The 27,625-nt window shown below is 49.8% G+C and overlaps 1 protein-coding gene across 7 annotated transcripts in view; it reads right to left on the bottom strand.

Annotated features, from left to right (window-relative positions):
• ZBTB7C (zinc finger and BTB domain containing 7C) overlaps positions 1-27,625 on the bottom strand; it is a 160,119-nt gene that overhangs the window by 53,708 nt on the left and 78,786 nt on the right. For 2 of the 7 annotated variants that reach the window (XM_080371559.1, XM_080371556.1), the window contains exon 4: positions 19,290-19,350. The exons of the other annotated variants lie outside the window; for them this stretch is intronic. The gene's annotated coding sequence lies outside the window, so the exon portion shown is untranslated. The remainder of the gene's footprint in view (positions 1-19,289; positions 19,351-27,625) is intronic. 7 annotated transcript variants of the gene reach the window in all.

The raw sequence follows: 27,625 nt of genomic DNA, 5'->3' as shown, positions 1-27,625 counted from the left end.
CTCCCCTAGTGCAACTTCAGGCCATTTCCTCTAGTTATGGGCAAACACGGGGCACAAAAACACGCCTGTTACCCATGCCCACCCTCTGTACCCCCAGACTTCATCAGACCCCACCTTCCTACACTCAACCAAGAAAAAAGCAAAATACAGCTGATCCAGGAAAAAAACAAAACCACTAAACCCAAAATGTGGTCGTCCTACCGCCTATCTCAAGTTGCCCTTTGAAGAGGATGAGATTGGACTCGTAGTGGGAGAAAACGTGTTTGTATGATAAACTCTTTAGTACAGATTAAATGGTGATAGCTGCATGTGGTCCTGTGACACACTTGCTAAGGGGAGTGGTGTGAACAGGGACAACACAAGAAGAAATTCTTATCAGCCAAAAATATTAACCTAAGTCCCAAATGATACTGCCACGCTGTGGATGGGCTGTACCATCACCCTAGAATCCTCAGGCACTGCCCCAGGGCATGTGCAGTAATTGCAGGTCAGAGCCCCTGCATCGCCTCCCACCTTGCCGCATCAGCAGCAGGGATAAGGGATAAGAAGGGATAAGAGCATCACAGAAGCAAAACTCCATTTCTGGTTCAGCCAGTGCAATCTGCACATGGGAAACTCATGTTGTCCTCATCTTGCAAGAGCTGCTCAAAGCTGGGAGCGAAACGTTGAACAGAGGGGAACTGGTGACCACGGGTTGCAGATGGAAGTAAGGCTGCCCTTTCTATACGGCACCCAGCACCCCTATCTCACCCGTACTGGTAACACCAGTCCCAGGGCTCTGCTGCCTGCAGGAGGAGCTCCTGGAAGAGCTCTGCCCCAGCATCAAGTGCATCTGCCCTCCCTGCCCCAAGCCCTGGGATTTATTCTTGCAGAAAACTGGAGCAGGAGAGAGCTGGGGAAACAGGAGGAGAGGAAAAGAGCAAAGATAAGAAGATAGAAAGAAACAGCAACTCTCTTCTAGGTTGGTGGAGAAAGCAGTCACAAAGTGCTAAGGAGAGATGAGGACTTGTACATCCATGGATGACTAACCTAAAATTAGCACGGCAGCATGGAGGCAGAGGTATGTTAAGGTGGAGAATATTCATGACTTAAAAATGAAGGTTTTGGAGGCAAAGATCATCCTTTGTGAAAGCTGAGGGGGCCAGTGGTTTTGGAGTTTTTGGAAGTGGCCCAACTGCTCAGCAACCCAAATGGATGGGCAACAGTGCAGCAAATTAATAACTCCTCCTTAATAAATGCAAAGCGATGCAGGGAAGGGAGAGGAATTTCTGCTCCTCAGACACCTGCCAGGGTCCTAAACTGTGTCAAACCAAGGAAGGGACTTCCCAGCAACAGAGAGCACAGCAGAGACCTCTGCCCTGCGCACAGCCACAGCCACAAAGCTAACAAGATGTTCAGCTGCATATGGAAAGGGACGGCAGATAATCCTGGAAATATTATAATGCCTTTGTATAAATCAGTAGCGCAGCCTCAGATGGGGAGAAAAGTAATGATGCAGAAAAGGCAAGAAGTGTTCAATCAATATTTCTGCTCCGCATTTGGAAAGAAGCAGGATGAGATGCTTGTATCACATGAGGAGGATGAAGTACTTTCCAGTCCATTAGTAACCAAGGAGGTTGTTAAACAGCATCTACTAGCGATAAACAATTTTAAATCAGCAGGCCTGGATAACTTGCTCCCAAGAGCCCTCCAACAGCTGGCTGAGAAGCTCTCTGGCCCACTGATGTTAATTTTTAATAAATCTTGGAATACTGGGGAAGATCCAGCCAGCTGGAAGCATGCAAATACTGCACTGATTTGCAAAAGGGGGGCAAGCAGGATGGCTGGATGAACAGGTTGGCTTGTCTGTCATCAGTCACGGGTAAAATAATGGGAACCCTCCTGAGAGTCAACCAGAAGAGGAATTAAAGGACAGGAACAGTTAATGCTCATTACAGAGGTTCTGTGGCAAACATACCATGTCAAACAACACTGATTTTGTTCCTTGAGGAGATTACAAGTTTGGTTAATAAAGATAATTGCCTAGAGATGATATACATAGGCTTTTGTAAGGTGTTTCATTTACTATGATGTGATGTGCTGATTAAAAAATGAGCGCTGTATTGTAAGAATAAAGCACAGGAGCAGGGCATTCAGAGCTGGTCACAACAAACAGCTGTCAGAGGGGAACTGGACTGTTTCCAGGGGGATTTCACAAGGCTCAATCCCACCCCCCAATATTCAGCGTTTTCTTATCTAGAAGCAAATATAACATCGTTGCTGATAAATCAGCTATGTGCTACACAAACAGGAGAGGCCAAGCCACCTGAGCAAAGCGGAGATGATGGCAGCCAAGCATCTGGCTGGGGTCATCACTCCACCTCAGAGGATAAGAAGAAGGGAGCAGTCAGTGAAAAACAGAAGTGGGAAGCTCAGAATCGATGCAGAATCTGGGAGGTGACACCGTGGCAGGTGGTGGTAGGGACCACATCCCCGCAGAAAGTTGTGGATGCCTGCCCCGGCAGGAGGACAGAAGGTTGGATCTTATGCACACCCCAACATCTCCAAGGAAAAGCCCTTGGAGTGGGTATCAGGAGGTAAATCGGAGCCTGGGATGAGAGAGTTTGAGATGAGTGACTCCATACTGCAGGTTTTTTGCAGCATCTGGGGTTGGCCTTTGCCTAGGAGAGGATGCATGACCCAGACCAGCCCTTTAATTCTGATGCTGACCTTTGTGACCCCAAGGAAATCAATTAAAGCTGGATCCAGCTTTTTCTAACAAGAATATTCCATCTGGCCTTTCGTATCCCTGACCCTTAGCCGCCCCTTGGGAAAACACAGCAGTTAATGCATGGATGAACACCTCAGTGACACCTCCAAGGCAAGCATAGGGGCACCGAGAGTGGAAGTCAGCATCCCTGCGGGCAGCCTTGCGGACTTGGACATCTAGGTCTTGCCTGCTGCTCCAAAACCAGAAACCTAACAGCTGAAAGAAAACACTTTTTAGAAACCTTCAGCAAGAGAAAATGGAAATGCTTAAACAACCCTACATGATGCAGCTTCACTGTATCCTAGGTACACCAGTAACACACTATTGCAAGCATCTTAGCATCACCACTTCTTCCTGAACAGGCACCACCTTTTTTTCTGAAGCATCATTCAGCTCCCCCTGAAGTCATGCGCTACTACATCTTCATTTTTAGTGTTTTATTTCTACTCCCCACCTTAGAAAAACAGGAGTTACTCAGCAAAGGCAGCACCGCCTGATGGACCAGGTGGCTGATGCAGCAGCAAGGAACAATGCTGAGTGATGGGCAGCTGGTGCAAAGGTGCCAGTGCAATGGGAATGAAGGTGGAGGTCAGGGAAGACATGGTGCACAGGAAGAGCTGCTCATCCTGGGCATGGCCAGCCAACATCCATCCCTTGCTTGGGTGGATACTGGAGATGAGATACAGGGCTCAGCAAATGCATGGGAGACTGCTTTTTTCCAGGTTCAGAGCAGAAGAGGGCCCTGCAGGGCAGAGAAGGGTGCACATCCGTCAGCTCCTCACTCTCATATCCCAAGGGTAGTCCATGTCCTTGGTCTTCAGGGCACTGCAAGGGCAAGGAGCAGGTCCCTTAGTGATGTGGACACACCAAGCCAGGTCACGGGACCAGGGTTCGTTTGTGTCTTCTGGGTATGGTAGGGCAGCTTGGTATCTGCCCTTCTTCCTGCTGATTCTGTGGTTGCCTTGGAAGGGACCAGATCTGCTCTATCATGTGAAAGATGACGGGAGACCTCTCTATCTCAAGAGCTAAGAAAGCCCACAGCAACCTCACGAGCACACCAGGCACATGAAGGTTAGGCCACCTCATGGAGGTTCCTGGGGCTGCTGTGCTCTCCCTGCTTTCCCAGCCCTCGGGGCAGGGGGAGAGAGCAGGTCCCTGGGGTGGCAAGGATGGGGAGGAGGGTCTCATGCAGGACTGACTCTGTGGCACCTCCTAGGGAGGAGCCCACAGGGACCCTGGAGAGTGACCTGAGAGGTGTGCTCCCTAATCCCAGCCCGAGACAAACCCAAAGGCTTCCTTAGCTCCAGAGGTACCAACCTAGTAGAAGTGGGCAACAGTCTCTGGGAAAAAGCCTTACAGAAAAGCATTTTTTTTTTTTACTCATGTCTTTTTGTCCTCCTAAAACCTGTCCAAAGAAGAATTTAGCCTCCAACTTATTTTTTTCCATCTGCCAGGATTTGCAGAGGACTTCTTACCACTGCATGTGTCCTAAACCTTCAAGGAGGCTGGAGAAGCCTGGCTAAGGGCACTCCACTCCCCTGGCCTAGTTTCCATTTGACTTTGCCACTAACCAGTAATGGAGAACCTGCTGCTCACACCATTCCTCAAGGGCTCCTGCAACTGTTCTTGCTTCAGGGACGGAAAGGGGTCAACAATTCACATCCCAGATGTTTAACTCAAACAGGCCCCATCCATCAACATCTGAGCAGAGGATTGGAATACATTGTTATTGCTGAAGGTGAATTCAAGAGATAATGCATTAAATCAAAGTCTTACCTAATGTTAGACATTGCAAAATGTTTCAAACTTGGGTGGAAAAAAAAACCCACAGAAAAAAGCCAGTTCGGCTTAGAATCACTGAATCACTGGATCCCACCACACACAGTTATGGTGAGGTTATCCATACTGATGGCGGAGCCTTCTTCAAGGCAGTTGCAGCCACCTCACTGGGCTGCCCAGATGCAAGGTAAAAATTTGGTGTGCCCATCAAAAAACCACACTTTGGGGTCTCATTGCAAACGCTACTGGGAAGATGCAGCTCGTACCAGCCACAGACCTTGAACCTGGGATCATCCTCCCCATTGTGGCTCCCATCACCCAAGCTGCCAGCCGCTCACAGAAGACTCCATCTCCCCAAAGCAGCACCGATTTTTGTTTCTTCTATCTCACCCAAATTTATCAGAAAGGATGCACTGACACCAGCAGCACCCAAACCTCTGTGGCTGCCCCTCAGCACTTTGCTCCTGCGTCCCTGCACTAAAGGGGGGGCAGGACCACCATGACATCGTTCCCAAGTGTGACCTCAAATGTGTGTTTTGCACAAAGTCCTCAGTGGGTGAGAGCCCTGCCAGGGAACACCCTGCGCTGCCTGCTGCCTTGCCTGCCTCCCACCATCTCTTCCTCCCTGGCTCTGCATCCAGGAGCAGCCGGAGCGAGGAGAGTAATGCAACCACAAGCACTCCATCCCTCCAAAAAAGATATTGCCTTCACTCCCACCTTCCTCCTCGCCTCCACCCCAGCTCCCTGCTCGGCCAGCATGTTTTTCCTCTGCTGCAATTAGCACTTGACAAGGCAGAACATCCCCCACCCCACCCCCCCCTCCAGCCAAGCCTGAGATGGCGCAGCCAGAGCAAATTATTTAGAAGAGAGGGGGGGGGGAAATAAAATTAAATAACCACAGAGGACAAAGGCTTCTTGTCTTAAAACCCTTACTCAGCCGGCGCATTGGGCAGGCTGGCACTGCGATCAGGGGTTGCTGTGTAAGCAGGGGCTGTGTCAGGCTTGGTTCAGGCACCCTGTTGCAGCACCCTCCCAAATTCAGCAACAGGGACCCCGAGTGCTCACCCAGGTTCAAGCAGGCAGGTGGGACCCAGGACTGCACATTCAGGGAGACGTGTAAGACCCGGGCACTGATGTGGAATCAGATCACTCACCCAAGAGGGACGGGATTTGGCCCTATGAAGTTCCAGCTCACTACAGCTGCACCCCAAATCCCAGCACGCGGGGAGCACCCCTGTCCCTCCAAAACACTCCCAAAAGATTTGGTTGTGACTGCTCCAGCAGGATGTGATTTTTTCAACAAGATGAAATCGTAATTGCATATTTCCCTCCCCCACCCATATTAAAAAAAAAAAAAAAAAAGGAGGAGGAGTAGGACAGACTCATTTATCATGTGCAGCCAAACCCCAGGCTGGACTCAGTGAAATGAAAATGAGTCGGTGACACTTTGTATAATGGCATTCCAGTTTGTTCTCCTAAATTATTTGTATTTTAATGAGTCCTTTTTGCTCCACCACTAGTTTGTAGCCCCTACACTTTCTTAAGTCCTTCTGTGCTTTAATTTGATTTTTAAAAATTCCCACTGTCGTAGTTTTATTAACAAAAAGAAAAAGACAAGCAGGCTGGCTTCTCTCCTGGCTTAGATGGGAGCAGGTAATGAATCTCTGTGTGCAGGAGACGGCTCTTAGCTCCACGGCCTTGCTGTTCCCAAACCTGCTCATTTAAAAAACTCCCCCATCATGAGATAACGGGAACAGAGAAAGTCAGCAAAGAAACAAAAAGGCAATCAGGAGCTTTTCAGAAGCAGGGGAGCACCATGATTTCCACCTGATCTTCTCCTGCTGGGACAGGTCTTTAGGTCAAGATACTGTAAACGAAAGTAAGTCACTTTGGGGAGTGTAATCATGAGAGATGCACTCTACATCGAAAAGCTATTTTGCAGTGCTTGGACTTGCTAAGGGCTTCTCCACTTGGGTCATGTTCAGCTTGCCACGGAGGAGATGGCAGCTCAGCCCTTGCAGCCACTGTGTTGGTGGTGGGGTGGCTCAGCCAGGGTGGCTGGGAGTTACACCCTCCACCCAAACATCAGCTGCTCCGGGCTGAGGGGTGGTCCTGGCCATGGTGGGTCGCTGGGGAAGGGCAGTGTGGCTCCGATCCCCTAGCAAACCTGCATGGACTGGAGCTGCCTCCCATCAGCCATCACAGCCGGGCATGAGGGCACTTCCAAGCCATTTGAACACAAAATCCGACCCATTCAAACACCAAGTCACACCTACACAGCCCGCTCCTGGAGGCTGCTTGAGCCAGAATTCTTGTGAGTGCAATGAAACTCTGCTAGAATGCTCAGAGGAGTGGGAACTGAAAGCTGTGGCAGCATTTTCCCTTGCCTGCCTCTGAGCCCCGTCTGAACCCCATGAGCACGTGCTCCTGCTCGTGGTGGTGGCCCTGTACCTCTCCGTGAACCCCCTTTGCTCCAAGTGCTGGAGCAGGCATTGTCCTGGTTGAAGGGCTTGAAACAGTGTGGAGGAGGGAAGGAAAGATGTAGGGGGTTCACATGTTCACTCCCCCGCATTAGCCTAACGAGTCTCATTAACCAGGAGGACTTTGTTCTGCAGCTGAGCGGGATGCAGGTGGGGAGAGACAAGGACTCCTGACCCGCTTTGGCAAAGGAGGTAATTGGGAAGAGCCCTGGGAGGCTGACACGCTCTGGGGGGCTGCTTGCAGCCCAAAGCAGGTCAGGGTTGGGGTGACATCGATGAGATAGCTGGGGTAAGGTGACCGTTTGGTCCATCTCTGCTGTGCTACCTAATCCCTTTCAGCTAACATCTCCCTGCCCAGCACGCCAGGCCTGCAGAAGAGAGGCACCAAACACCTAAGTGAGAGGTCAGAAAAGCAGCATCTCCAGTCCACCTTTCGTTTCACTGGGAAACATCACAGAGAAGGAGAGTTCATAAGCAGGACTATGCAAAAGGAAGGCTGGCTTAAAAACCTGCAAAACCTCAGCAAACCTTGTTAACATCAGCCTAACCAGGCTCAACTGCAGCTCTCGCCTTCAGACCGGGGAAACAAATGTCACAGCTTTATACACCAATTTATTTCTTCCCATTTAACAAATCAACATTTCCCTTCCACCTTCCTTCCCTGGAGCAGCAGCTGCTGCAGCTCAGAGTTAGCGTTACCCCCAGTTCCCAACGCCTTGGAGATACACTTGACCTTCATCACTACCCTGTTTTAATTTCCACCCCCCCTTTGCTAACCCTCCCCTGTGGAGCCCTGCCAGATTTTCTCCCTCCCTTGCTGCTGTTTTATTTGGGTTTTAATCACCTTCTACTTTGATTACTCTGCTTCCCTCTTTTGCAGCCTTCCTCGGTGCTGTGCCATCTCACCAGCCTTTTTGGGAGTACCAAATGGACCAGCCAGATTTCTCTTAGGAAATACCTACTAATTTCTTGGTTTCTTCCCTACCCTGGGAAGAGCTTCAAAGCTGCTCTCCCTGCTGGCAGGATTCCTGGGAGCAAAGCTTCATGGCCAAGGCCAGCGATGATGTGAAGAGCCCAAGCAACCTGGCATTACGGCTTTAGGTCAAATCCAGGGTCCGACAATTGCCCAGAACAGCCCAGCACCAACAGGCTGATGCATCAAACCCCAGCTGTGCCTCCAGGAAGGTGCTCTCTCAACCCCAACCAGCTCAAGATTGTTTTAAACACTGAATAATGAGGTCTAATCACTCTTCCAAATCTCATGTCTTCCTGCTAATGTACAGCTCTTGTTTACTTTGTCATTCCCAAACACCATCCAAGCCTTATTTGAGCGTTAAGTTCCCAGCTTTGGAGGCATCCCACGTCAGCAAGTTTTGCAGACCCATCCTGATGGGAGAGCATTTTCTCATGGACACGGCTGCTTCCTTAAACAGACCCTGTGTTAGAGACCAGAAACATCAAATGTACTTTCTCAGGTCACACACTGGCTTAGAGATCCCCTTTCCTCTGCGCCTGCTTGGCTATATGCCTCCCCCCTCAGCTTTTTCCAGCCTCTCTCTCAGTGATTTTTTCCTCTGGCTGGTAATTGTTCTCATTGCCCTTCGCTCACAGCTGGTCCTGGGAGAGCTCACGATTGACGTGGTGCCAGCTCTCCTCAATCCCAGCTGCTAAAGCACATTAGGAGACCAGCTACCACTCAGCAGAGACCACTCCTCCACTCCATCTGCCCCTTTCACACCTGGGCCACTGCTGGAAGAGGGTGTGCTCACCAGAGCCGCCACGCTGGGCAAACTCTTGGTCCCATCACATCAGCCGGGTCACCCTCCAGCCCCACTGCCCAAAGCTTCCCAGGTCTATCTGGCCTTCCTCCTTTACACCCCTCTCGCCCTGCAGCTGAGTCACTTCCCCCTCTCCAAACCTCTTCTTGGAGCTTTCCCATCCCCTCTGGCGCGTGAGAGCCTCTGCAGTCCCAGCCCAGCAAACCTCACCCACAGAGGGATCCTCTGGGCTCACCGAGCAGCCCCTGGGCTGAAAATGTTTACGCTGAGGGTGGTGAGACACTGGCACAGGCGGCCCAGAGAGGTGCCCGATGGCCCATCCCTGGGAACACCCAAGGCCAGGCTGGACGGGCTCTGAGCAACCTGATCCAGCTGAAGGTGTCCCTGCCCATGGCAGGGGGCTGCGCTGCAGGGACTTTGAAGGTCCCTTCCCACACAAACCATTCCATGAGTCTATGATTCCAACCCCCAGGCTCCAGCCCTGCTCCATGGGGACAACCTGGACTGCCACCCAGGCAGGATGGATGCGAGCAGAAGAAAACAAGAGGGGAAAAAAGCACACCAGACCAGACAGGAGGTGAAAGCAGCTCTTATTTTTCACTGGACCAGGTTGTTTTTTGAGGCACAAACACTAGGTTCATTCATGAAGCAGCTAAGTGCTGGGTTTTCAACGGAAACAATGAATTAGCAAGGATGAGCAGCGACAGGATAAATGACCTTTTTCCTGCCTCCACAAGTGTCCTGTTTCTTTCCTAACCCAGCAGCCAACTGCTCGCTGAGCTCCATGGCACTCAGCCCCAGCGACCTGGAGCCTCCAGGGAAGCCCAAGGGCTGGGAGAGGAGTTTCCTGCAGAAGTACCTCCTTCCCTGTGCCTCCACACCCTTCCCACCCAAACCCATGGGAGCTGGGGCCTGGAGGGGACCCCACATGGTGGTGGTGATGTGAAGCATGAGCTTTGCTACCCAGCAAGGTGACAGCCCCATGGCCAAAGCCAAGGCATCATGGAAGCTATATCAGAGAAGTTCAGACTGGACATTAGGAAATGGTTCTTCCCTGAAAGGGTGTTTGGTCACTGGAACAGGCTCCCCAGGGAAGTGGTCACACCACCCAGAGTTCAAGGAGGATCTGGATGATGCTCTTGGTCATATGATCTAGTATTAGGTAGTCCTGCAAGGAGCTCCATGCTCCTTAAGGGTCCCTTCCAACTGGAAATATTCCATGCTTCTATGATCAGTGCCCTGCACAGAAGCCTGGTGGGACCCAGCTAAACTGATCCATCATTGCTCAATGGCAAAAAAAAATCCCAGTTCACCAGCGCTGCAAACCCAGTGCCTTTCAGCAGCGCACAACTTGGCTTCAGAGAGATACAAAGAAAGTGGTTTGACTTTCTGTTTCTGCTATCTCAAAATCTATCAGAGGGATATGCTACCTTACGCTAACATAACGGAATAAAGCAGAAGATAAAATGCCATTCCATTATCTATTTATTAAAAGCACCACTTGAACTGCTTTTATTCGGCATACATCTCCTGCTAAAGAGGCACTCCTTGACTGTGTAAATCAGTGAGCAATTGTGTTTTAACAGCCTTTAGAATGGCATTTCCCCACAGTTTTAGATGGACTATCAGACAGAAAACCTCTTCCAAAACTCACTTATCATAACAGGCATGAGCACAGAGTTCTTTACCGTTCCTCTACCACCGAGACAAATACAAAATGGGCTTGTAAAACTCACAAAGCATAGATCATTCCCACCTTTCACCCTGCTGCATGAATATCCTTAATGACAGGTCAAAATAAATAATTTTGTTAGCAGAGGAGAACTATTCAGCTACCACTGACAGATGGGACTTCTGCTAGGCGATGAAATGCAGGCTGCAGTTTCCAACCCACTGATGCTACTGGTCTGCAGTAATCAGTTCTTGCAGAACCAGGAAGGATGTTTCCACTTCAAATCTATTGGTTCCCTGGGCAAAAGGGGGAAGAAATGACACCAAATTTTCAGTAAAAGAATTCAGGTGTGAAGTCATATCTGTGAACCACAAAACAAAAGGGAAGCTGTTGGATTGCCTCTGCTCCACCAGAATAAATCAGGGGTTTGGTGGGTTGGAGATATTTTTCCATACCAAGAAACATTGCCCCTTTTTTTTGCTCTGTTGCTATTGCTGTTCTAATTTTCTTTACAAAGTGTTTTGATAAAGAAACCTGGAGCAAGAGTACTCATGAACTAGATGCATTTTAAATGAAATGCTGATGGAAGACAAGCACAGCAAGCTTCACCCTGCACCATGGAAGCCAACGGAGGCTCTACCGTTGTTGACATGAGCAACCGTCAGCTATGTTGAGAAGAGTGGGAAAGGGATGTACCCACGTGCATGGGGAAGGATACCTGGGTCTGGAGGCTGAGTAGATGGAAGGAGGAGGGAGGGAGGGATCCCTACTGCTCTGCTGCCGTCAGAAGGACCTCAGCACACACCATGGCAAACTCAACACTGAGGCTGATGTCCTTGTTCCTGCCTTCCCTGTGGCCACCCGCACTTTCTCCCTTGCTGCAGATAAAGTGGAGCACCGCCTTGCTGGAGAAATCACGGGGCTCAGCTGTGTCACCTGCAAGGACACCCATCCTCGGCTGGCTGGTTGCCCAACCCGATGCACTCCAGGCTCCTGGCTGCCCTTACGCAAGCTACATTCTGACGGGGCTGACAAACCTGAAAGATCATTTCAAACCACAATCACTTCAAATTCAGCCGGCTTCAGCCTCTGACCTTCTGGGCAGGATCTCCCTTCAGCACAGCAGCCCCAAACAGGAGCTGACAGTGCTTCTCAACCTTTTGAACCAGCACTCGGGTCCCTTGGGTACTGCGGGGAGGATTTCTCTTAACGGCATGCAAGCTCCCTGGCTCTGACAGCCCTGCTCTTGGGCTGCCTGGAAGGGGACCGGCACCCTGTTCCCTCCTTTCGGCGGTGTGAAAGGTCACTGGGGAAGGTGCACTTGTCACCAGGAATAAACTGTTACACGGAGGTTGTGTCAAATCTACTTTCTGGGAGGATGGAGCCAGCTGAAGTCAGAGAAAAAGCTCTCCTGATGCCGGTGGGGTTTGGATCTGTCCCGGAGCACCGGGCAGAAATGCAGAGTGGTGAGGAGCAAAACCTCTCCTAAATGACATGGGTTATCAGCTGGCATGGAGTGCGCCTCAGGAGACACCCAGGGCAGGTGCCCCTTCACACCAACTTGCCAACCAGTCCAGTCTGACTGTCTCCTCAACAGAAGTCACCCTATGATCATACAGCTTGGAAAGCGCCAGCTTCCCAGTCATGCTAAATAAATCCCTTCCCTTTGCCTCCCCTGACAGCACGTCTTACCCAGAGCTATTCTGAGACAAGAGCCACCAGCGGACCTGTGGGGACTGGGCTCTGGGCTCCAGCTCAGGAGAGCACGGATGATCTCCTGTGCTTCTGAAATGTTACAAGTGTCCCAGAGGAACCTCACAGTTTCCCACATTTTACTACCTTTATATATCACAGTGACATTAGAGGAGATTTTATTTCTCTCCACAATGGGTAGCAAACCAAAATCAGGACTATAGCAAAGGAGATGCACAGAAGAGAAGCAAACATCATCTGAGCTTCTGGAAGCAAGAAACCATGGCCAGGCAGCAGCAATCCTTGCGTGCTGACCTGGCTCAGCAACGTCCTAGGAACACACGTGTGGACCAGAAACCTCCTTGCATGAGAGGTTCTGCACAGGAAAAGATCATGTCCTGCCACACTCTGCTTGAAGACCAGGAAAGAGGAGCACAGCCCAGCACAGGGCTGGGAGTAAACAGCACTATAAGCCAAACAGCCACCAGTTTTGTGCAGCCTCACCTCAAAAAAAGACCCAGACCAAGCTCTTCCTCCCAGCTCTGCTGCTGCACACATTTCAGGGTGACTCCTTGCCCAAGCTCAAGTTTAAGAGGTTTGTGCCGGGGGTCACCAAGCCAGACGTAGCTGCCCTTGGCACTGCTGCATGGGCACAGGAGACCAGCAAGACCAACTTCTCAGCTTGCAGCAGTGGGCAGGCACGTAAAGGCTGCCTGCACCAACGCTGACACAGGCAGAAGTGTCACCATGCTAAAGGGCTAAAAGGCTGGCTCCTCTCTGCTCCTCGATTAAATGTAGGTCAAGCCACAAGGTGACAGTTAGTGCTAGCGGAGCTGCCTCTGCCCACCAAGGTGCTTCCAGCACTGTATCAAAAACTAAAGTGAAGCGATAAAAATTAAAAGAGAAGTAATATGGATCATAAAACTCAAGCACAAGACTAAAAAGTCCCTGGACGCTGATGTATTGTTAAGGCAGGACATGAACCTCCACTTGCAGTGCTGCCAAATCCCCTTTCCATGCAAAATTACCCTGGTTTCTGACTGCCCTGCTGCCAAAGATGGCCATGTTTTTGCCGCCTGGCTCTCTGGTGCTAGGGAAAAAGGTGGTGGAAAGACTAGGAACTGGTGTGTCATCCCCAGTACACCGCTTCTCGTGCCTCACCTCCCAGCTGGGCTTTGTGGCTGAGACCGTGAGCATCGTGAGCCAAAGACTGAGCACACCCTGTTCATGACTGATGCAGTGGGAAAACGCTAAACAGAGTGATAGAATCATAGAATGGTTTGGGTTGGAAGGGACTTTTACAGAACCTCTACCTCAATCCCCTGCCATGGGCAGGGACATCTTCAGCTGGATCAGGTTGCTCAGAGTCCTGTCCAACCTGGCCTTGGATGTCTCCAGGGATGGAGCACCTACAACCTCTCTGATAACTCTCGTAACTAAAAGAACTAGCCTAGCCTAACAGGGCTACTGGGTTGAGCTCTGATGAGGGAAAACACCACTTTCTTAAAAGCTCCCAGCCTTGCAGAGACCAGTAACTCAAAGGTATCCTCCCCCATCCCAATATTCCACCATTCTTCCACCTCAGAAAGTCCCATTGAAAGAGCAGCCCCAGCACCAGGAATTTAACGGTGGGGAGGCCAGTTTTAATTCATTTGCATGCAAAGCTGAGGTTTTAATCATCCGCAGGGAAGGTGGGAGATTTGCTGTCTCCTCACTGCCTAACATCCCCACCCTCATCCTTGTACAGCCCCGGTGACCCATCAACATCCCCTTCTTTTTGTAAATATTGCCAAAGCCCTCCTGATTACCCTCCTGGACTCAGTTAATCGTGGCCTGGGGGCAAAGCAGGTAAGAACGCACTCAAATTTAACTGATCTCTGCAGTCATTAAGAATTGAGATCAATGAGACAAACGCAGGCAGTGGGGATGAGCAGGGTGAGTAGGAAAGCAGAGTCCTTCTTGCCTGAACGTCCTTGTGGATGCCTGGCTGTCCTCATCTCCCATCACTTCATGGGATTTGGAGAAATTATGCATACCATGGGGTTTGATTCTCAGGGGAAAACCCTGCTCTGGAGCAGGTTATCCTGGCAAGCAAAACTCCCCTCTGCTGAATCCCATGCTCCCAGAGCCATCAGTCCAATGCCACTGGTCCCAGCAGGGTGGATGTCCCCTCAGCCACACTCGGACCTGGCCGCACATCTTCCGATACAAGGCAGAAGTTGAACCCACAAAAGCTCTGCAGCTCCCAAGTCCCTGGGAGCCTTGCCGGCTGTGGAGACCACTGCAGAAGGAATCACTGCATCTGGGAAGCCAAGTGATGGCAAGAAGTATTTCAGGCTCCAAACAGCACCTTCAGCATCCATGGTGATACCAGAAACATAACTGGTACCTCCAGCACGGTACCAGGCTCCCAGCTCCTTCTGCAAGGAGCAACAGGTCATCAACAGAGTGGTCCCAACTCTACCTGAAGGTGGTTTTGCTGCAGCAAAAGCAAAGGCCACACAAATAGGTTGATTTTTCTTTTTTTTTCTTACAAGATCACTAAACTTTATGAGCAGGTAGTGCCTTAGCATCCTGCAAGCATCCTGCAAGCATCCTGCAAGCAATGCTTTCAACACGAAGGAACAAAAGGCTGCGGTGGGGAGGGGAATGGTGGGAAACCTTACGGGCTCCTGAGCTTCATTTGAGACCTGCTGTTTGCAGCACAGGCTGCATTTCATCTTTTCATAAGTAACTCTTACCAGGAAACATTAAAAAAAGAGGGGGCATTTCAAGGCAGAAAAGTTGGTCTCCAAATGTAATTATTTTTTTTTTTAAATCTTTTGTTAGCAACTCTTCTAGGGAGCGAATCCAACAGAGGCAATACAGTGCAATGCGCACTCCTAAATTAGTTTCCAGGCACTTGGGATGCTTTATTATTCATTTCCTCCAAATATTAGGCAATGCCTTTCACCCCTTTCAAAGTCTATATGAGGGGTCTTTGATGCATTGTGGGACTTGAAAGTTGCAGGTCTAAAGAAGCATTTCTTTTAAGTCCTCCCTTTTATCAAGCATATTCTGTTCTGTTCGCTATAATGCACACAATGGCATGAGAGTCTTGACCTGCTTCATGTCTGATGAGTTGAAATCTCAGATGCATAGGATAAAACAGCCATTCCTAGCAATACAGCTTAAACACTTATGGCTCTATTCAGGCAAATATTACCCAGGGGTCTGCCACGCCACTGAAAAGCTGCAGAAATTGGCTCCGTAGACGGCTGACCAATTCAGCAGTGAGAAATGACCCCGCTACATTAACTCCCCTTTTCATTTCACCCTGGGCGAGCCAGGGTCTGGAGGTAACTGCAGCAGGAGGCGAGAGCCGGCTGAAGCCAGATTCGTTTTCTTTATATAAAGTATTTTTTTGTGTGTGTGACCATGAATGTCATTATGTGGATCTGCAAAAGAGGGGAAAGTAATGACATTAGGGCACAGGCACAGAAATCAGTGAGGTTTTTGTCTTACGGTTACACGGCAGCGCTGCCACATCTTTTGGAGAAGTAAAATTTATGGCCGTTAAGACACGGCAAAGGTCTCGGATAACCAGGTCTCCAGCTCTGCTGAAGGTATGTGGACTTTGGTGGGTCACTTTACACTATGCAGCATCAGTCTCCTCCACATGTTAACCAGAATTAATAGCTCTTGTATCATAATAATTCACCTTTTCAAATTCTTTCTCTTTAGACTGCAAGCTCACCAGTTTAGAGATGGCTCCTGCCTAATAACATACAGGACCCCGGACAAGGATGTAAAGTGAGACTTAACCATCGCAAAAGCAAACACATTTCGGTACAAAATTAAATGTTTTTGTTCTTTAGACAACCGTGCTGACATGTTTTTACAAAAGTACCAGGCTGCTATTTTAGGATATTTATCTCCTCTTATCAATCTCCCCTTGGCAGGTTAGAACTAGGGAAGGTTTTTTAAAGAGCAATCTTGAAATGCAGGGCTCAAATTCAACATAAGGGCTGAAGACCTCCTAAACAGGTTAAAGCTGCTTGAATTTGCCTTGTTTGTCTTATACCCTAGGAGCAAAAGATGTCTCCAGGATGAGTCAGGAAAAGAGTGTTCACACTATATGGGGAGATGTTTGTAAAAGAGACGGGTCCTTTTTTTCTGACTCCCCTTGCCTGCCCCAGTGCTATGCCCTGGTAAACCTGCAATCCCAGTTTATCAATCTAAAGCATATACCACAGTCTTGATAATCCCGACATTTCACCGGGAAGGCACTTTCTTAAGCTACATAAAAAGGGAGAAGCTGATTTTGCATGAGCAAAACCTAGACATGTCTCTCCTGACATTGCCAAAACATCCAGCAGCAGCTCTGGAGCCTGTAAAGATGGGGACACGTGAGATGTGCTCTGGCACGTGTGATTCCAGCAGAATTAGCTCAAAAAGAAAATCTGATCCACGTGGATATGATCTCCCATCCCATCCGCCTCCTCCAGGATGCTGCAGACCTGAGGAGGTGAGCACAAACCTGCTTTCCAGAAACGCTAAGCATCTCTCCCAGTGCTGGTAAGGCGGTGGCAGCATCAGGTACCAAAAGTAATATGAGAAAGTCTCAGCTCCCCCATTAGCCACCCCATTAAGAGGCTTTTTAGGAGCCCCCTTAAGCATCCTTAATAAAATACCGTCAAGTCAGCCGGGGTTTTTGCCCTGTATGTGAATGGTGGTGCAGTGGTGGTCTGCTGGAGGGCAGCTGACAGGTCATTATGGTGTGTCCTACAAATTCTCTGAGCTGACAAGGAAACTCCAACAGTGTGATGGTTTATCAGTTTGTAGGTTGGAAAATGAAATTCTTTAGATCGAGAGAACAGTTCTATTCCTTCGTGGCAAATGAGAGGTTTTGCTTGGGGACTCTGGCAGAAGTGGAGCCAGGACAAGGATGGGACCCATCAGTCATGAGTCAATGGAAAGATGCTGTTACAACTAACGGGAGCATCTGCACAAATTGTAAGGAGCCTGAAACTGCTCCTTTGAGAGAAAGAAAAAAGAAGCAAAACTGCATGAGAAACTAAATCTATTTGTAAACCCCAGGCAGTGTCGACACAAGGCAGCCAGTGCAGGAGTGCAGAGATGATAATGGAGCCTGATGGATAGTTCACAGGATTATTAGATACCCTCCAACTCAAATATGCTGAGGAGCCAATTATTTAATGCTAAGGGTAGTGCAAACAGATGTTTAATAAGCTAAATCACTCCAGGATTGTAGGAGCTCAAGGGACCAAACCCCTGCTGGTGTAAATCAGGAAGGCCAGCCATTTTATACCTAGTGCTTCTGATAAAGGCCAGTCCCCACGGTTGTCGCCATCTCTGCCAGGCGTGCAAGGGCTGCGGTACACAGAAGGGAAACGCAGATGGATTTTGGGAGTGGATGCGTGCAATGGCTCCCAGGGTGGGGGGTCACGGTCCAACACCTCCAGGCTGGTGATTGCACTCAGCTCTGTAGCTGGTGGCCTTCCAGGCTGCCTTGTTTACAGGGCTGCTGCTCCTAGGAAGACAGGCTGGGATTATTTTCTAGCTGACTGCAGAGAGCAGGGAAGCAGTGGGAGGTGTGTGAGCCAGAGAGTTCGGTCTCTGCTGCAGGCCCTGATTAGCACCTGTTTTGGAGTCAGCGATGATCCATGGGAACAAAGCGCCACCTCTCAGGCTCTTCTGCTGGGAGGGGTGCTGGGAGGAAGGAGGGTCTCAGCACCCTCCCTGCCTGCCTTGCTGGGGTGTGACCACGCAGACACTATCCGCTCGCCTGGGCTGTGCTCTTGGAGCCCCAGGAGAGGGACAGGCTTCTAGCTCATCCTAGGGTGGATACTCAAATTACGTCAGATGTAACATGGGATAAAAAAATCCCCGCTGACTATAAAGGGCTTCTACATCTTTAAACGCCTGAAGAAGACTGCTTCCTGAAGCCCCTTCTCACCTCTGCCCGTGTCACCTTCCCCCTTCATCTAAGCTCACACCTATACTATAAGGAGCTGCGGTGAGTCTTAAAATCCACGTTCCCATGATCAACCCACCACCAGCACCACTCCTGCATGTCCACGCAGTGCACGCTACAGCATAGACCCAAGGGTCGACAGAAGGAAGAAATGTTTTACGCTGAGGGTGGTGAGGCACTGGCACAGGCGGCCCAGAGAGGTGCCCGATGGCCCATCCCTGGGAACATCCAAGGCCAGGCTGGACGGGCTCTGAGCAACCTGATCCAGCTGAAGGTGTCCCTGCCCATGGCAGGGGGCTGCGCTGGAGGGACTTTGAAAGTCCCCTCTCAACTCAAACCATCTGACAATTGTATGATAACACAGCACTGAGGTGCTCCGCAGCATCCATAACGCATGTGCAGCATGGGGCCCAGGACGACGTGGGGTCTGTGATGGATGGGCACTCGTGGGGACTCACAGTATGGCTCTGCTGAAGGTTTGGCCAGCGCAAATCAGGCAGCTGCTCATGAGAAAGTGGTCTAAAAAGACAACCTCCCACCTGGTATGACACAAGATAACTCAGTTCAGCAACACCAACCCAGGATCTAGCTCTGCGTATCTGAACCAGCTTAGACAATAAAAAAAGGATGCTCCTTTCTTCCTATTCAAGACCTCTAGACAAACACCCAAACCACAGCCTCCTGCACGACAGCTGCAGAAAACAGGTCTGGAGGGGACCCTGAAATGTCACCCAGATCGCAGCCCCATGACTGGGTCTGTAACGGGGCCAAGGAGAATAAAAGCCAAAAGCACTCCAAGCATTAACAAATATTGCTGCTCAGCACACTCCCGTTCAGCCTGCTCTTTCGAGCACTGCAGCGCAGAGAACACACGTATTTATGAGAGCATCTTCTACAGATTTACAGAAAGAGCAATTAGTGGTTCAGTTGTTGACAATAGCAGAGAATCATGGTGGTGGTAAAGCTGATTTGTGCTGATCTATCAACACGACAAACTACCTCCTCTCCTGCAGGAGTCTGTAAAGGGCAGGATCAGACCCCCAGGACCCCAGAAAGAGATCGGGACAGCCACTTCATACTCCTCAACTCGTGTCCTGCTTGTGAGGAGCCACCAGCTCTTCCCACAAAGCCACCAGCTCAGCACACTCGAACGCGTACTCACCAGTACCCTTGGGTTTGTTTCAAATCTCCAGTAATGCTCCCTTTGCTTCTCTGACCATTTCCTAAGGAACAGGGGAGAGAAAAAAACAAAACCAAAAGCATTCATCAGATTCAGAACTGACCTTCAGGTTAAGAAGGGCCAGCTCTGGAGAAACCTTTTGCCGGGATGATGAGAAACCACTGAACCAAGCCTGGTCCTGCTCTCCTACCACCCATGCTTCCATGGTCTGTTCAGCTGTTTCTCAGCTCATCACCCTTCCTTCATGCCTGTACCACAAAATCACCTAGCAACACCATGCCATGGAGGTGCAAACCCAACCCATCCTCCCACTGTATCACATCTCCTGTGACAGCTGGGAGATGAACAGTCCAGAAATGGATCCCATCAAAGCAGCGCTGGCTGGTTCACCCATCCCGCCCCACAGCTAAATGTTACGCCTTGGTCCCTTTGGGATTATCAGCCTCACAGGTCTTCCTACACAACTGTAGCTTGGTTGTCAGTGGTAGCTTGGTGGTACCCGCAACAAACCCACGTCCTGCAGGTGATGGGGTGCAGAGGGGGAAGGTGTATGACTGGCATCCTCCCAGCTCTGCCCATACAAGTCCTCCACCCCTCCTGGCTTGGGAAAAACGAAGCTCTGCAGAAGCTCCTGCCCATCACTTTGCACCTGCAAACAACGGAGACAAAAGGCTGGCATTTCTGAACTGGGAGCTGACACCTCCGCCCAGGAGGTCTTAGGTGAGTAGGACTGTCACCAGCATGTGCCAGACGCTCATGCCTGCTAAGACAGGCTATGGGGTGGCTGGCAAGGGACAAGGTGGCCAGCAGCTGGGCTGGAGGTGGGCAGGACTCAGATGGCTGATGAAGTAGGTGAGCACGAACATGCTTTGGGGGATCTGACTTCGCTTCAGCACAACCTCAAAGTGTGAGTCTCCCACCAGTAGGCATCCATCATATTAATGAGGTCCAGAGCCCCTCTAGTACAGCTGGAAGTGGTGGCCCAGGTGTCCACCTAGGTAAGGACAGAGAGGAAGACCACTGTGGCTGTTACAAGACCAGGGCAGCTGGGCACATTTGCTGTGGGAGTGCATAGCTGGAAATTGCTCCTGTGGTTCAGAAGTCAGCTGGAGAAGTGGTATTTGCATGCAAAAGAAGCGATGAGCTTACCATCTAGGGTATTTTCCCCAAAACAGCACCACCAGCTCACACCTGTCCTTAAACCTAGGTTTGTAGTTGAGTTTTGGCCAGGATCAAGGGGTTCCCACCAATGAGTGGAAGCTGCAAGGGAAAAGGGATTTCTCTGCCAAGGGTTACTGGTGTGCAGTCAACTGGGAGTCACTCAAAGCGAGGAAGCAGCTGTTTATTGCATGCAATCCCTGAATTTGCCACGTTTGACATGGGCAGAGCCAATGCAGTGCATCCCCATTCAGTAAATTTTACATGAGACGGTTGAAACCAAGGCAAGAAGACACTTGTTGTCATGGGTCAGCTGGAGATGGAGATGCTGCCTCCTTTTCCCATGGTCCCCAAGCAGCTCCCAGCTGAATCAATCCCCAAGCATCTCCTCCTTTCCTTCTCCAAGCAGCCCTTGGCATGGTTTCACTGGGGCAGGCTCCACCAGCACTGTTTCCCACTACCTGTGACACAGGCAAGCAACTGGGAACCATCTCCCACCCTTTTACATGGAGGCACCAATCTTGTGTTAGTCTTTACAGGATTCTCTCTCATGGGAAAGTCCTGACAACATTTTTCAAGTCAGGTCGATACCTGAATGACTGTCTCAGGACCAAGGAACCAAGGGACTCTGGCCACTCTACCTGTTTTATTAAACTGGTAAGATAACTGCAGTGCATGTGCACTCAGGGACCAGAGACAAACCACAAAGGGCAACCTTTGTGATGGCCTGTATTTGTCCTTTTCATGCTTCTACGACCATCGGTTTGAGGACGTTTGGGCAGGAAGCGACGCTTGGAGCACAGGAGACTGGTAGAGCACAGAGTGGCTGCAGACCAGCCCGGAGGCTGGCCAAGCTCCTCGGTCATGATCAGCCCCAAGAAGGGGACTTCTCTGCAGCTAATGAGTCCATCTGCTTTCAAGAGCACCCAGCTGCTCTGACCTTGTGCATTCAAGTGCAACCTCCTTCCTTAGCCCCGGTCCCAGTTCAGATCATTAGCTGATGAGTAACCACCACTGCTAAGGACTAATGGCTCATTTGCTGCTCAACAGCCAAAAGTGATCAGCAAGGGAGCAAAGAGCTTAACGCAGGCCATGGTCAATGTGCCCACATGGGTGAGCACTGGCATCTTTATTTTGGGCAAAATTCCCAGGGAAGGCAGCAAAACTCCTGCAATGCCCTAGCTTTGTGCCGGAGCTCACCAACTCTGCTAAGGTCAATGCTCAACCTCCTCCTGGCGTCAGGGCAGGGGCTGGCACTGTTTCTCTCCAGCAACACTGCGCGTCAGCTTTAAATTCCACTTAAAGTTGTCTCCTTCTCTCTAGAGGCAGAGTACTGCATCGCTGCTTCTCCTCATGGTAAGAGGAACTCAGGGACACAAAGCCTTGCAATGCAACACCTAAAAAATTCACTCTTTGAGGCTCAGGAGAAACCTCACGGGATGAGGCTATAAATGGGAGTTTCTGGGCTAAGGAAAGGCTACACCTGAATTACAGTTTCATTAACGCATTGCCACGAAGAGGGGTCTGTAGAACAGTGCTTTTGAACAGCCACACTCGTGGTCCACTCCCTGAGCCAGCTAACCGGGAGCTGGGGAGGATGCCCTAGTACCCTTGTAGCGTTTTCCAAAATAGGATGGGCATTGCTGAAAGCAGCCCAGGCTTCGTCCTTCCATTCCCAAAACACATGGAGGAAGAAAAGCCATAAAGCAAACAGGCTTGCCTGTGGCTTCCCCCTCAACCACAAGGTCACTTTTAGCTTCTTGGGGTGGTTTCTAGATGAATCGAACACACCCTCCTGGATGTGACGTTAAGGTTTCTAATTACCCTCCTTGCATACATCACTAACATGCCACATCAGCTCACTGGCGGGTCTGCTCCTCGCACCACGTGTCTCTAGAAGGGGAGCTTCTGCTTCTCTTTAGCACATTGACCTCTCCATCCCCTGGCTGGGGTGAGCTGCAGAGCTGGCAAGGACAGTTCCCAAGCAGCCTGGTGATGGGGCATGCTTGTCCTGCTCTTGAAGTCAACCCTACATGAAGAAAGAGCTTTTCTCCAAGGTGTCTACACTGGGAACAGCCCTACCCTCAACAGAACAAGCACTCACATACTCCCTATGGACCATCCCCCAAAGACTCCATCCATGCTCTAGCACTGACCAGCCAGCACTTGAATTTAGCTCCCCTAAAGCACGGTGTGGCCATGATCTGACAGCCAGCAGCACAGACCATGGACATGTCCTTCCCTGGATCCATGCCACGTGGTTGTCCTTAGGGACAGCCTGATAAGTCCGTACCAGTCCCTGGCGTGGTGGGTAGGATACAGGTCCAGATTAAGGCATCTCATTTCGGGTGAGCACATGTAAATCCTGGACTTGGCTCCCATCACGACATCAGACTCCCCGAGTTATCCAAGACCTATGCATGGCTTTGTCAGATATGACCCTGGACCTGCATCCCTCTTGACTGACACCTGGAGACTAAGCAATAGGTCTTAGGGTAAAACTAGACGTTTAGTTCTAGCAGCTGAATCATGACCTACACGTGTGGTGGCTGTCCCAGCTCTTATTGCAGTCCATGGGGATACAGCCAGCACGACTTTGGGGAGCCTGGAGAGCCATTTAATTACTCAAAATATCAATGTCCATTTCAGGGTATGAAACACCCTCGAGACTCCACTTGACCAAACATCCACTAACTATAACAGAAGATTAGGCACCAAGTTCAGATTTTTATCTCCTGCTGTAGCCCACCTCTAGTGCCTGGTCCAAGCTTCAACAGCTCCAAAATAAAAACCATTTGCATTAGATGAGGATGCCCTCCAGCCCTGCACTTTCAGAACCCTGCTGTGATGAGTGGCACTGTCCTGGCATACAAACACTTCCAGGATGGTTCCAGTGTTTGCATGCCTCCTGTATAATACCACTGAAGAGAATAAATTTGACAAAGAAAGGAAAAGGAACAACTGATATGCAAACCCTTGTCATGAATCATTCACCAAATGGAATTTGCTCTCTAGTTTTCAAATAATTTTAGACGTTGCTTCCAAAGTGCCATTTGCAAGCCCTCTGTTAATCTGGAAAGCAGATGCTGCTACAGGCTGCATTAGAGCATCTTCAATGAATCCCCAGCAAACATTACTGTAAAATGTCCAGGACTTTCGCAATATTTTTTTTTCCATCTTCTTGGCATATCTGAAAACCAAACATCACAGAACACCTTTACTGTGATTCAGTTTTAACGAACAAGCTTAAGCCGGGGGAAGAGCTCATCTCACATCCCCCCTCATGCCTGGGTGACCCCAGGCATCTCCCAGAGGACTGTGCCCTTTTCCTTCATATGATCTCAAAAAGTCTTTGAACTCACCACACACATCAGTGATACAGGAAGGTGCCAGAACCGTTTCCTAGCAGGCTGAATAATGGCAAGCAAAATATGGAGCTGCAGGCAAACACTGCCATGTTACCACTCAGAAATGAGGGTGAATCCTGGCACCACTGAAGATCAGGAGAAAACTATGAAGTACTGCCTTCCCATCCCAGCTTGAGCATCTGAGGCATCCCAATAGTGATGAAATGGCAGACTAGCCCCTTCGTCATCTAAAAAATAAAGCTACAGCTTCCTTTAGTAGCACTCACTGGTCAGGTGGGCAGATCAGGGGTGGCCCCAGTCCCTTCTGGAGGTGTGTGGAGGTAGATAAGATGTCTGACCATAGAATCATATAGAACCATCTAGGTTGGAAAAGACCTTTAAGATCATCAAGTCCAACCGTTAACCCAGGACCACGGTGAGTCAGGACCTGCAGTGCAACCACAGAGCCCAGCCATGGTGGAACACCAGAGCACATGACATCGGGTGTGCAAAACCCACGCCATGCTGCTTTTGGGGGATATTTCTCCTTCCAGCCGTTCAGTTTTATGTTGAGATACTGAAACATATGATGGGAAGGAGACACCCAGACTCACGGGCCCCTCGTGTACCTGCAGAAAAATGCTAGCTAGCTATACTAGGCTAGTTAGCTAGAGTCTGTCGGCAAAGGAGAGAAGCTCCAGCAAGATCCAGCCGATCTCAGCCAGGTATGTGCCTTAGGAGAAGAGAAACCACAGCACTGATACTGTGCTTACTGTTCTCCATCGATGGTGAAGGCAGCCTGGGCAACTAGGCAAGAGGTGGCTACCATCCAGGTATCTAAATGCAGACAGATGAATCCCACCTTGCCAGAAAATACTTTGCTCAGCTGAAAACCCCATTTCTGTCAATTAACAGAGCAGCTTCAGAGCCTAAGCCTCACTGAAAGTCTATACTGCCTCGAACAGGGCCGTGTCCTGCAGAAGCCCACTGGAGTCAAGGGAACGAACTCACCCACAGCCCTGCAGAAAATCCCACCTGGCAAAGATACTTCGAAGAGACACATCCATCGTGCACTGCTACATGTGGATGTTTCATTGCCTAGGAGAGCATTTGTGATGATTATTGCTGTTTTTAATGACAACTCCTTTTAGCATACAGATTAAAGCTGCTTTGGCTCATAGGATCCTGATGGTGGCCATGAGCGTGGATGCTGGCAGCACTCACGGGAGATGTTGAAGTGCCATGTGGGCAAAATGGTGGCACGGGGCTCTCTTTGCTGGACTGGGATTTGCCAGGGACTGTGTCTCCCAGCCAAAAATGCCCTGAGACAGCTCATCCCTCCCAACCTGGCGAGAATTAAGTGCATGGATCACACTCAGTAGGAGGAGTGGCCTGGCTGTGTCTTTGGCCTGACATCCTTTCCCATCTCCAGCCCTCAATTTTCCTGTGTGAAAATGGAAAGAGTGACGTTGGCCATGGTTGGAAAGGGCTTTGAAATCTACACATGAAAAGTAATAGATAGGATGGTGCTGCATTCTTCTAGTAATGGAGGGAGAGAGAAAGCCAGTAAAGGGGGGAAAACCCCACATAATAAATAACGGTCTATAAATTACATAAATCAAATGCATTGAAAAATCAATCCTCCAAGAAGCAGCTGCTTCATTCTTTACTGTTGATAGCATCAATATAAAAGGGGAAATTACAACCTGTGTTCTGCAACACATCACACCGACTTTCCTTTAGAAACTCTAATGTCCCCTGATTGCAAAGTCAATTTAAAATTTAGCATAAAACACAGAATCTCATAAACTTTACAGCCCAAATCGCACTCACTCAGTGCTTCCACCCAGATCAAATGCATCGGCACCTGCCTTGCTCTCTGACGTAGATACACAATGATGTGCTGCAGACAGCAGATGGGAGAGCAGACCAAGGCATCACAGTGGAGATCTGTCTATCCTGGCTGGCCCAGTCAAAAAGAAAGAAAGTCAGGAAAACAAGCTGGCAGATGGCTCTGTTGGAAGTACCCTCAGATCTCCAGGAGACAGCCCAGCCCATGCACCAGCAGGATGAAGGTCAGCCAGAACCAGGATTTATGCTGAGGGTGGTGAGACACTGGCACAGGCGGCCCAGAGAGGTGCCCGATGGCCCATCCCTGGGAACATCCAAGGCCAGGCTGGACGGGCTCTGAGCAACCTGATCCAGCTGAAGGTGTCCCTGCCCATGGCAGGGGGCTGCGCTGCAGGGACTTTGAAGGTCTCCTCTAATCCAAGCCATTCTATGATTCTATACTTAAATACGATGTGACCCTGAGTGCAGCTGGGGAGCTGTAGCCCCAGTGCCCTGACTGTGCTGCCCTGGAGGTGGGGCCAGCATTCCGTGACACTGAGCCAGCCTCCCTCCTTACACTGAGACATCCTTAAATTTCAGCTGGTTTTTGAGCCCTTTTGCAGGCTCTGATGCGAAACCCCAGGTCATTTCCCTGAGCCTGGATTTCCTCCAGGAATCTAAACCCATGCAGATCCTGCAGTGAAGATGGTGTGAGTTTTTAACAAAGGGAAGGAGCAGGCAGCTACGCCTGTGCTGTGAGTTGATCATTCGCTCTTGCAGGCATGGGTTCCATTCATGGATTGATGAGGGAAAACTAATTAGGCTCCTAGTTTTGCTTCCTGCATAAAACTAACTCCTTTCGCTTCTGATTAAAGTGTTGTCACTGTAACAGAAAGCCCATCTCTCTGAAAGGGTACAGAGGATTTCGGCTGAAGCAAAAGAGAAAGCTGTGTATTTCAAGATGCACCTCCTTAGCAGCCTTAAAACACCACTCTCTCAATGCCAGCAGTATGTATGCAACCCCATAATCTCTGGCTTAAAATCGTCCCCAGATTCACCCTCAGCTTAAAATTGCAGGATATATTCGGGGAGGAGTGTCATTTTTACAATCAGCTGCTTGCATCTGTGAATGACTTAAATTGCAATGAGACGGATGCTTGAAGAAACAGCAAGGGTTAAACCCAGAACAAGGAAGAGGATAGGCAGGACTCGGGGATGAAGTTGTTGATCAAAGGGTAGCTCAGAAGTTATTTAAAAATAAACCAGAAAGTAGAACGTCCAGGCGGTTGCCACTGTAATTACAATGCAGACAACGGAGCCATGGTGCTGTTAAGGTTACTGGATTTTCCTAGCAGCTGTGTTTAATTTACTTAAAACATGCAAAGCCATCAGGTCAGATCCCATTAGCAGAATCACTCCAGAGCACTGCAAGAGCCTGGCCAGCCCAGCGCTGCAGAAATGCTGAGCAAAAAACACAAGTGCAAAATGCTCCTGAAGGAGCGAGAAAGATTCATGCAATGGCCAACATCAATGTGTGCTGCCTTCCCCTCTGGCTGCACCAGACACCGGGTGGTCAGTCCTTCTGCTCATCCTCCCCTCCAGAACCCATCTACTGACGTGGTCTCCTGAGGTCACCAGAGCCAGAAATCAGTGCAAACACCTCTACTGGCTGTGGTGGAAAAGGTACCTGAGAAATCTGGGATCAAGCATTTAGGAAAGTCCTTTGCATGTGCTTTTCTATAACCCAGGTTCTCTGTGTGTCCTACAACCTGCCTGTAAACACATACGATGCTCCACCTGGATCCCTCTGCTCTCCGAGCATCCCCCTGACTTGCATGTTGCCTTAGAGAGGAGACCCACTTGTCCCAAATCATGCTTAGTCTGCCTCAGAGATGGGAGCTTGGTGGGGTTTGTGGGGTCAGGCTTCCACCTCTGGAGCTTTGTTCACACATACCACATTGGGGCCACCTGATTCATCAGGAA

This window comes from Falco punctatus (genome assembly GCF_963210335.1).
Source record: "Falco punctatus genome assembly, chromosome: Z".
NCBI lineage: Eukaryota > Metazoa > Chordata > Aves > Falconiformes > Falconidae > Falco > Falco punctatus.
Note: the sequence above shows the minus strand (reverse complement) of the source record. Positions and strands in the feature narration are given on the sequence as shown.